Source organism: Armigeres subalbatus, chromosome 3 (assembly GCF_024139115.2).
Source record: "Armigeres subalbatus isolate Guangzhou_Male chromosome 3, GZ_Asu_2, whole genome shotgun sequence".
Lineage (NCBI taxonomy): Eukaryota > Metazoa > Arthropoda > Insecta > Diptera > Culicidae > Armigeres > Armigeres subalbatus.
The window spans coordinates 102132917-102145059 of record NC_085141.1 but is presented as its reverse complement, the minus strand read 5'-3'; the positions used below and the strand labels follow the sequence as shown (position 1 = coordinate 102145059).

The following is a 12143-nucleotide window of genomic DNA, read 5'->3' as shown; positions in this document are numbered from 1 at the left end:
ACTCTGCTTACCGCATTCCACGTATCTTCATCGCGACACATTTGCTCTGCGATGTTGTCCGCCCGTAGGGCAGGCATTCTTTCACGTACTTCCGCAAACCTTGGGCAATCGAATACCATGTGTTCTGGAGTTTCCTCTATGTTGATACACGCCGGGCACAAAAGCGATGACGCATGGCCACACCGATGCAGATAGTGGCGGAAACAGCCATGTCCGGGCAGGAACTGTGTAAGATAAAAGTTCACCTCTCCATGCTTCCTATTCACCCACGTCGACACATTGGGGATGAGCCGGTGGGTCCACCTTCCATTATCCGCATTGTCCCGCTCCTGCTGCCACTTCACAATTGAGTCCAGTCTCACCGTCTTCCTCACATTTCTGGTATCTCTCCGTTGGTAACACTCGATATCCTCTGCTAGGGTTATGCAGATTGGAATCATCCCTGCGATAACGCAAACTGCCTCCGACGAAATGGTTCGGTACACACTCGCGATTCGAACGCTCATTAGTCGAAACACGTTGTTCAACTTCCGTACCTCAGTATCGAGGATGATACTGATGCCAGAAGACGTCTACTGCTGCTTTTAGGACCACCTACATTCGGCATGATCCTTACAAACGCACTGACCATTTCAGCCGCCTTTTCGCAGGAATAGTCCACATGGGTGTTGAAATTCAACCGGTCGTCGATCATCACTCCTAGATGCCTCAAAGCCAGCACGGACGGTACGTTGTGCCCTCCTACGGTAATCTGCATCCGCTGGATATCTCGGCAGTTGCTAACCAGCATCAGTTCTGTTTTGTGTTAAGCAAGCTGCAGCTTGACTCAATTCGTCCATTCATCCAACTGTGTCGGTCGTTTCCGCCACCAGAATTTCTACTTCTTCCAACGACTCTACGGTTATCGTAACACTTTGACATCGTCCGAGAATTCGAAGATCTTCACGCCTTTGGGCAACTTCAGTTTTAGAACTCCGTTGAACATAATGTTCCACAGCGTTGGATCCTTACGGAACACCCGCCGTAACCCTAATCGACTTCTGCGAAGTTCTGGAAGTAACTTTCAAGGATTCTTCACAAGTAGTCAGGAACTCGCATACCGTGCAGCGCTGCGGCGATGGCCTCCCAGCTGGCACTGTTAGAAGCGTTTTTGACGTCAATCGTTACTACAGCGCAGAATCGATTGCCGCGCCTCCTCTTCTTGGACGCTTTCTCTGAAACTTCAATGAGCGTCCTGATTGGATCCACCGTCGATCTGCCTTTTCGGAATCCAAACTGCTTTTCCGATTAGCCGGTCTCGCCCTCCGTGAACTGCGTCAGCCGATTAAGGATAATCCTTAACTCCGCTTAACTCCGCTAGCAATGATGGTTCGCTGTAGTTGCATGTCCGAAAGATTGTGAAACTATTGAGAACTTGAGCTACAGTTCCTAAGCCCTGGTAAAGGAGGAAGGTTGCGATGGCTGTTATTCATGGCCATCGTGTAAAGCAAAAATGGATAAACCCCAATGCCAAGGTGTCATGCGACCCGTGCTGAGGGCTGAATGGTTGAGGTTCTAAACATGCTCAACCGCGAACGGAGCCTGGGGTGCACCAGGGCGAACACCCCAGTAAGCAGCCCTTACTGCACTACGGCGGGGCACTGGTGCAGCGGACATTTATTTCCCTAGCTACTCGTGGGACCAAAAATGAGTACAAATTCTACAAACAACCCTCAAGGTGACGACTGCCTCTCTCAGTCGTGTGAGAGCGAAGTGGAGAATACTCTGAGTCAGCTTGGCCTTACCGAAGACCAGCTACTCAGTAGTTCGCAGGAGAAGATGGAAATATCCTGCCCCTCAACGCCTATCTCCCGGAGCAGCACATGTTTCGACAAAGCTGATCCAGATCTACAACCCCTCATCGACCGACTCCAACCTGTTGGACATGGAAGATAACGAAGATGATGGTATAAGGATCATCATCAACCCCCAAAAATCTTTAGCAAGTAGCAAAGGATCCGAAGATAACAAGGGTTCTACGGAAGCCAAGGGTGCTCCGAGAAAGAAAATCCCCACACTCACACGCTCGCAGAGGAAGCAGCTTAGAACTCTCCGGGAGAAGGGAAAAGACCGGAATGAGGCCTTGTCCATAATCCTGAATAAGGAGAGCGAGCCCACTTCCTCAAAACGCTCGAGAAACGACCTAGACAAATCCGCCACAGAGGACCCCAAACAAAAAAGGTGAAGCACCATCTGGATCCGAGAGAGCGCGCCCAACAGTCCTCAAACCGCGCGCCTCAGAAAAACGTGTCTGGACAACAAAACCCACCCATGAGGAAAACAGCTGGTATCAGCTACAGTGATATGGCCAAAAGCGTGAAGGTCAGGATAATACCCAAAGACTTTCCCACCGTCCAACTCACTACAGCCCAGCTAGACCTTCTACAAGAAGCACTCCTGCTCAGAGTAGTTCAACAGCGAAACGAGCCAATAAAACCCAAATTCAAAAACCTCATCTACAAGTCCGGTTACATGGTTCTAATCTGTAAGGATCAAGAGACTGCTGAGTGGTTAAAGAGAATATCCCCATCCATGAAACCCTGGGAAGGTGCAGAGTTGATGGCAATGGACGAAGTGGCGATTCCACGTCGAGAGATGGTCCGAGCATTCTTCCCACAAAGCTCCAGCTATGATGACGACCGAATAAAGGCTCTCATAGAAAGCCAAAATGACATCACAACAACTAATTGGCGTATTGTGAAACGATCCATTCTGAAAGATATTCATGTTGAATGGATCTTCACAGTAGAGGGTGCGTCGATGGAAAAGTTGAAGAAGTCCAAATACACCCTCAACTACCGATTTGGTGAAATCCAACTAAGGAAGATTACAGATCAACCGACTGCCGCTACCGCCAATCCGACTGGAAGGCCGACCCAAGAGCAATCTGAGGAGGCCTCCTGTTCGGGCGAGGTTCGGCTAACTGGAAGGCCGACCCAAGAGAAATCTGAGGAAGCCTTCGGTTCGGGCGAGGTTAGTAAATCTCACCCCAAAAGCACCATAAAGGCTAGTCTGTCCGCCTCTAAAGGAAAAGCTCGAAGCTTACATGCGACCCCCTGCTCTAGTGGTACCAAACCAAAGGTATCTAAACAGGGCAAAGGGGGTGCAAAAAGCGACAGTTTGACCACAGAGGCGAAACTGGCGGGCCAGGTTGCTACAGGGAAGAGAGAAAACCCAAACGACATCCTGATGATCCGCAACATCCAAAGCCGGACAGTCGTCGTCCGGAAAAAAGCGGGAACCCCGGAAATGGCGACTAAAGTTCTGCAAGTGAACCTCCACCATGCTGAGAGCGCCACGGGTGTGCTCTGTCGGAGGTTCACCAAAGAGAATTTAACCGTGGCCCTCATTCAAGAGCCATGGGTCAATAAATCCAGAATACAAGGTATTCCACAACACTCATGTAAGTTGGTATATGATGACAGCCAGCTTTCTCCTAGAGCGGCTATTTTATTACATAACAACTGTAAATACTTTCCAATCTCAGAATTCATAAAAAGGGACATCGTAGCGGTCAGGATGGAGGTACCTTCCGCCAGAGGGAGTAGAGAGATCTTGGTGGTCTCGGCATACTTCCTCCAGAAATAGCTGCGCTCGTAGCCTACAGCCACCGACACAACATCCCCTTCGTCATAGGGTGCGACGCAAATGCACATCACACCGTATGGGGAAGTACCAATATAAACACCAGAGGTGAGTACCTGTTACAGTTTCTCTCTTCCAAGAACATTGACATTTGTAATGTTGGTGACAAGCCCACGTTTGAAAACTCCATTCGTCAGGAAGTTTTGGACTTGACTCTATGTAGTCGGTCTATCTCTGATAAAATAAAAAACTGGCATGTTTCTGAAGAAATATCAATGTCAGACCATAAACACATCATCTTCGAATGGGAAGGGGTCTAACGATGGAAAAAACGTTTAAAGATCCTAAGAAAACTGATTGGGAATCCTACTCAGCTATCCTACGATCCGAAGAGTACATCATAGAAAGTCACATCAAGTCCATAACACAATTGGAAGATGCGTCCAAATCCATTAAAAACAAAATCCTTAACGCCTACCAAGAGAGCTGTCCAACTAAATCAACTAGTTCGAGTAGAGACGTTCCATGGTGGAATAAAACTCTTGAGAAGCTTAGGAAAACTGCGCGTAGGGAGTTCAATCGTGCTAAGCGAACCGGCGATTGGAGCCTATACAGAAAGGCCCTGACGAATTACAACAAAGAAATAAGGTCAGCCAAACGGAAATCGTGGATTCTAATGTGTGAAAGCATAGAGAATACACCCGTAGTGGCCAGGCTCCAAAAACTCTTTCAAAAGACCACTCCAATGGTGTGGGTAGCCTCCGAAAGACGGATGGTTCGCTCACTGTAGAGCCTAGCGATACACTGAGCGAATTGTTAAAGATCCACTTCCCTGATTCAATCCCTGAGTCGAGCATCGGCGACCAAGGCACTGGAATTGCTGTCTCAGATCCACAAGAGATCCAATCATGGGTTTCTGGGTCTAAAAAGACGCAATAAAGGTTGCAAAGGAAGCTTTCACTCGGGCCAGGGTTGAGAGGGCTGTGAGATCTTTCGAGCCATTTAAGTCTCCTGGCATGGATGGAATATTTCCAGCGTTGATCCAAAAAGAGGAGAAAACACTGGTTCCACCCTTGGTTGAGATTTTTAAGGTGAGTCTGATTTTGGGGCACATGCCTAACGATTGGCGTCAAATCCGGGCTGTCTTCATTCCGAAGGCAGGCAAGAGAGATAAAACCAACCCCAAAGCATTCAGGCCGATAAGTTTATCCTCTGTAATGCTCAAAATTATGGAAAAGGTACTATGCGAGTACATAAATCACAAATTTATGAAAGCAATGCCTTTGTCAAAAACCAATTCGCTTATCAAAGTGGAAAATCTACGATCTCGGCACTACATACGGTAGTTCAAAAATCGAAAAACACTTAATGCAAAAGAAATTGCTCTTGTAGCATTTCTTGATATTGAGGGCGCATTCGATAACGCTTCTTATTCGTCTATAGGGTCAGCAATGTTGAGGAGAAAATTCGACCCATGCATTGTTACCTGGGTACATGCTATGCTAGCTAATCGGAAAATCTCTGAGCTTAGCGGTTCATACATCACTGTTAAAGCAACAAGGGGTGTCCGCAAGGCGGAGTGCTTTCTCCTTTGTTGTGGTCACTGGTGGTGGATGAGCTTCTAGACAGCTTAGAGAGAAGAGGCTTCGAAGTGGTTGGATATGCTGATGACGTTGTCATTATTGTACGAGTCAAATTCGAAAGTGTTATCGTGGAAAGAATGCAATCTGCTCCTAAATCACACTTTTTCCTGGTGTCAAAAGTATCAACTAGGCATAAATCCTACAAAAACTTCCATTATCCCTTTCACCAAACGGAGAAAGGTACAACTGAAACCCTTTTCTTGAATCAAACACAATTAGTTTATTCAAGTGAAGTAAAATATCTAGGTGTCATACTCGACGCAAAGCTTAATTGGAACTCTCATCTCCAATCAGTTGTGCAGAAAGGTCTCAATACACTTTGGGTTTGTTCAAAAACCCTTGGTAAAAGATGGGGCCTAAAACCAAGTATGATCATGTGGATATATAAAACCATTGTCCGTCCCAGGACAACTTACGCTTCCCTTGTCTGGTGGCCTAAAACTAATGAGGCTGCTGCAAGGGCTAAGCTCAACAAAATCCAACGCACCGCTTGCATAGCCATCACTGGTGCAGTTCGTAGTACACCCACTTTGGCCCTAGACGCAATGCTTCACCTGCCCCGGTTAGATCAATTCATAAAGCTGGAAGCGGAAAAAAGTGCTCTAAGGTTAAAGAGAACAAAAACACTGCTGTCGGGAGACCTTACGGGTCACCTCAGCATATTAAATGAATTTGCCATAAATCCCGCAATAGGAATTTGTAGTGACTGGATGGAAACGGTATTCAATTATGACTTACCTTACGATGTGTTCATTCCTTCCCGCCAGGAGTGGGAAGGAGGTGGACCCAGCGTTCCAACAGGCTCTATAAATTTCTTCACAGATGGTTCGAAAATGAATAATCTGACAGGATCCGGAATCTATGGCCCTACAACAAAAATTTCTGTCCACTTAGGACAGTGGCCCACAGTATTTCAGGCGGAAATATATGCAATATTAGAATGCGTGTTATTATGCCTGAGGAGAAAGTATAGATTTGCAAAAATATGTATTTTCTCTGACAGCCAAGCGGCACTTAAGTCGCTTAATAACTACACTTGTAACTCAAAGCTAGTGTGGGAATGCATTCTGGCTTTGAAAACTTATCCATACGCAATCGAGTCTACCTATATTGGATCCCAGGACATACGGGTCTAGAGGGAAACGAGATTGCTGATGAGCTAGCCAGGAATGGATCTAATGAAAGGTTCATTGGCCCTGAGCCCTTCTGCGGGATCTCAGACTGCTCTGTAAAAATGGAACTGAACAAATATATGGTCAGTCAAATCACATCAAACTGGAATGCACTTCCCCATACGAGCCAATCCAAAAGGCTCGTAACGATTAACCCCAAGAAAACCCAACAACTATTAGGTCTCAACAAAAGGGATCTCAACATCTACACCGGTCTAATAACTGGACACTGCCCCTGCAGATACCATCTACAAAAGATCGGAGCAATCCAAACCTCAAATTGCCGCTTCTGTGACGAGGAGAGAGAAACATCAGAACACATCCTCTGCTATTGCAGTGCACTCACCCAACGTAGGTTCAAAGTTCTCAGCAAGCCCTTTTTAGGGCCTGCTGACATATGGATCTTATCCCCCAAGGACGTGGTTGGCTTCATAAAGCTAGTCTCGCCAGAATGGGGGAGTCACATACTGTAACTCAGGATCTCTATTCATCAATAATATATGGTCTTGAGTTCAGTCGATACCAAGGTATCTCAGTGACACACATGTTACTGAGATAACTTGCGTATTTCACAGCAAAAGGGTATATCACAATAGTCCTAAAATCTGGACGCAGTGATCTTCACCCGACAAACGAGGAAAAAAAAAGGATAATCCTTTTAAGAAGCTTCCCCAGTGTATCCAGCAGGCACATGGGCCTATACGATGCTGAATTCCCCGGCGGTTTCCCTGGTTTCAGCAGCAGCACTAGTTTCTGGATCTACCACCTATCCGGAAAGTTATCATCTGCTAGGAATTTCTGCAGCACCATCCTGAACAAAATTTGGAAACGCCAGTATCGCAGTTTTTAGAGCCACGTTTGGAATTCCGGAGCTTTCTTCATCTTCAGACCTTTCGCCACTGATGACAGCTCGTCGTTGGAGACTTGCATACTTGCAATTGTTACTCCGTCTTCATCTGCGTACGGTGTAGGCGGCTACCTCATAGAATCATGCTGCGGGAAGAGACCGTCAACGATGATCTTCAGCTTGTCCGGACACATTTCGGCTGGCGTCGCAGGAGCCCTGATCTTCTTTCTTACGACTCGATAAGCACTACCCCAAGAACCAGCGTCAGCTTTTCGGCACAACTCCTTGAAGTAGTTGGACTTGCTGATTTGGATCGCCCGTTTGAAAGCCGCTCTAGCTTCACGGAAAACTATCTTTCGCTCCTCTCTGACAATTTCTGAGAGTGTCTCCTAGCTCTGAGACAGGCAGCGCGAAGGTTGGCAAGATTTTCGTTCCACCAGTAACTTGGCCACCGGCTATTCGTTGGCTCCAATTTCCTCGGCATCGTCGCATCGCAAGCCCTCGCTAACGTTTCCGTCAGCTGGTCTACGTCAAGGTTTGTAGCGTCGCTGTCTGCTCGTAGTGCTTCGATAAAAAGATCCTTATCGAAGCCCTTCGTCTTCCATCTTCGCCAACTAGACCTTATCTCCCATCGTACCGTCGGCGTTCGTGTTCCAACACTATATCGGGTCGCCTGGTGATCGCTTTGGGTATAGTCTTCACAATCTCTCCAGTTCATGTTCCTCGACATCGACGGTCTGTAGAACGTGACATCGATGATGGACTCCCTGCCATCTCTGCGAAATGTAATAACGGTACCTTCGTTGCCCAATCTTACTTCCAGCTTAGCCAGCGCCTTCAGCAAACTGTAACCTCTGGCGTTAGTCAGTCTGCTTCACCAATCCACTGCCCAAGCATTGAAATCGCCTCCGATGATCACCGGTTTTCGGCCGATCAGCTTCTCCGTGAGTGAGTCCAGCATCCGGTTATACTGCTCCAAAGCCCACCTTGGGGGTGCGTAACAGCTACACACAAAGATCCCGCTAATTTTGGCGATTACGAAACCCTCGCTTGAGCTGTCTACCATCTCTTGGATAGGAAATCTGCTCATCACTTGGATAGCCACAATCCCCGAAGCATCTGCCGCCCAGTTGCCGTTGTCAGAAGGAATCCGGTACGGCTTAGCAATAATTGCCACGTCGCACATTGCTTCTGTTGTCGACTGCCACAACAGCTGCTGGGGTATACCCCGTTAGGCATAAGTACTTTAGGCATAAGTACGTTAGACATAATGGACGTTAGGCATAATGGACGTTAGGGATAAAATTATCCAAAAAACAGCTCATGACTTAAAGAAGGCAGAATTATACCAAACGTCCATTATGCCAAACGTACATTATGCCTAACGTCCATTATGCCTAACGTACTTATGCCTAACGTACTTATGCCTAACGTCGTGGACCCCAGCTGCTGTGCGGTGTCGCAATGATCGAGATTCAACTGGTTGATCTCCATTAATCTCGACCCGCCATCGCCTTCTTGTAGGCAGGGTATTGGAAGCCACCCGTCATATGGTCGTCTCCGTCCTCCGGTTTGCAGAGCAGGCATCTTGGTTGCTTCGTGGAGTCCCTAGCAACGTGTCCTTCTCCACCACATTTCTTACAAAGACCGGATCTGTCCGGGTCACTGCAGTTTCGCACATGGTGTCCAAACGCCATACATTTGAAGCATCGCTTCATCTGTTTGGTGATTCGAGGGTGAGTCTCAATGGACACATGAACCATCCGACTTTCACCTTGCCCAAATGCACCATTTTGTTGGCAGCATCTACTGGCTGCTATTTGTGTACCACCGTACGCTTTCCTCAGCCGAATGGTCATTTGAACTTCGCCCAGTGTGCACTGTGAGGTCATTGCATCCCTCAGTTCGTCTACCGTAGTGATCTCGTCCAGGTCTCTGCACTCGACCACTGCCTCCTGCGTTAAAGCTCTTACGTTTCCTTCACTACCTAAGGAATTGACAATGAGCTCCCGGAAGACCGAGCTCTTGATCGTGGGATCCTTCTTCAGCTCGAACAGCAATTCCCCTTTCTGAGTACGCCTAGTCCTCACCACTTTTTCACCCAAGTCCTTGAGCACATGCTCCTTCTTTTTTTCCACGTTCTCCTTCTCCTTCTTTCTCTTCTTCCGCTGACTTTCCACGGTTTGCCAATCACCGTTCTTGACGTCTTCCTTCAGTACGCTAGCACAATCTTGCACGTTCCACTGCTTCTTCGGGAATTCCTGCTCTCCTGGAGAGTCCCTGCTTTGCTTCTCCGTGCTAGTATTCCGGAAGCTCATTGGTGTTTGCAGTGCCTTAACTTCCGCTCTTTTTTTGAGCGCGTTCTGTTCGTGCTGAGTAGCGTTAACGGCGGACTTGATGCTCGTCACTAGAAGTTTGATCTTCGTGTGAACATTGTGCTTGTCCTTCACGAAGTCATAGAGCTCTTTGACTCGCTTCCGCACCTCCATCAGGTTGGACCTCCCAAGTTGTGGCAGCCCTTACTTTGCACCGTTCAATGTGGAAAAACGATCCATAAAAAAATGAAAATCGATCCATAAATAACATCTGAATGTTCCATAAAACGCTACCATAAATCCATAAAATAGTTCGAGAGATTCCATAAAGAATATTTTTATGATCCATAAAACTTTGAAAAATGATCCATAAAAACTATATATTGATCCATAAAATTTCAAATTTGCGCAATTTATATCCTGATGACACCCATTTTATAAAATCTATGGATCATTTATCAACATTTATGGATCATATCACCAAAAGTATGGATCAAATGGCCAGAATTATGGATCATATGACTAAAATTATGGATAATATTACTGAAATTATGGATCATCATCACGATAAAAAAATGCGCAAATTTGAAGTTTTATGGATCAAAATATAGTTTTTTATGGATCATTTTCTAAAGATTTATGGATCATTTGTCATATTTTCATGGGAAAATAGCAAGAATTGTATTGTTTTTCTTGACATGTTAATGGAACATATTTTCCAATTTATTGCTAAATTTTAGCTTAGTTATGGATCGAAAAATTATTCTTTATGAAATCTCATTAACTTTTTTATGGATTTATAGCAGCATTTTAAGGAACATTCAGATGTTATTTATGGATCGTTTAACAGTTTTTTATGGATCCGTCTTTATCGTTTATATGCAAAAGTATGTTTTGCCCCCAAGTTGTAGCTCCTCCTGAGTAGCACTACTTTTCGATTTTTGGGTGGACATCCTATTCCCGGATCCTAGCTCCTGTTGGCCTACCTGGTTCTCAGCCGTCTTGGCCGTACTACTGGTACTCGCTACTGCTACCTGCGACATCACTGGAGATCGGAGCAGCTTTCCACTCTTTGCGAAAACATTCGCCCCGCCTGCTCCTTCATTGTTTGTAAAATTTGTTTCCATGTTAAAAGGGTCCCCCATCCAGGCCGTTATGTCTACCTGTTGTAGATAGTCGCCTCTTGTGATCCCATGGATGCCTTTGTAAACAGTGAGGTCCATGCAAGGGTTGACTCCGGTGCCATATAACACCGCAGTTAATCCATTTGTTCGGTTTAAAGCAATAGAAGGCACGATTGCTTCTTTCAAAATATGCATTCCCCCGTTAGAAGACAAGAGAGGATATACCTACCTAATTCTATTTTTTTATCTGGACATTTGGTCGGTTTGAGGCAAGGAAGACATGATCCCTACTTTAAAAGGATGCATTTCCTCAGCAGAAGGCAAGAGAGGATATGATTACTCCTTTCATTTTGGGCATTTTCTCTGTTTAAGGCAATGGATGATATGATCCCTTCTTTGAAATGATGCGTTTGCACGGCAAATTGACAAATTGCATTCGACGGGGAATCTTGTCATATTGTTTCCTATTTAAAATGGGTCAAATTTGTCCATGGAATCAGAAGTTATAACCAAATACGATTTGTATGCAACAAAAAAAAAACACGCGAAGAAATTCCCTCTCAAGTTTTTATTATGTTTAATGCACGGGAAAATCACCCACACCGGTAGGTGGATCATTCAGGACTTTATTTTTGATTTCGTTCCATTTCGCACAAAGCTTGTGGATGCAAAGAAATTACATAATGGCAAAAAGGGACACGGCATGTATTTCCGTCCATCGTCGTAGGGCTTTAAACCAACGTCCATTTGGTAAAACTCCACTTAAGCAGAAAGATTCTTCTGAGCTTACGATTTGGTACGGATGAATTTGGCAAAACAGCGTCTCGAGAGTATGACGAAAAGGCGAAAATGTCTGCCTTAACCCTAGGTCAACCCAAACCACGGATTATCCATGAAAATTGATTCTAGACAATGTAAGTACCTACCTAAAACAGCATGTTCATTCAATTGGTATAGCAGAAATATCATGCTTCGAACGACAATAATTCTATTACGAAGACATATTGTTCACATATCTCATATTAAAACAGCCATTATGACTGATAGCGGCATCGTCTTTCATCGGGGATTTGTACCCCATAATAACCACATTAATTATTTAAGTTGAGTAATATGTTCCAACGATCAATCAAATGTTGCAAATTGCTGTCTACTGCAGCGGGACTATTGTTTGCACTTTATTCGCTATCATTTGCGATCGCGTGTCTTCCCTGTTGCCTAATGGGACGAGCCTCTGGCTTTTATGCACTGAGAAAAAAGTACTGGATTCTAACATAGCATTTTCCAAGTAGAGCTTGTTTTGTTAATGCAATATGCATCAACTGCATTCGGTCATATTCGACGACATCGTTGTCACACAATAAATAATGCACCTGTTTTGTTCCAACTCGGATTATTTTGTTCCATGCACTTCATGG

At 45.5% G+C, this 12143-nt stretch overlaps 1 protein-coding gene across 1 annotated transcript in view; it reads right to left on the bottom strand.

Moving 5' to 3' along the window:
• Window positions 1-12143, bottom strand: part of LOC134220464 (uncharacterized) — a 135406-nt gene that overhangs the window by 89042 nt on the left and 34221 nt on the right. The window lies entirely within an intron of this gene.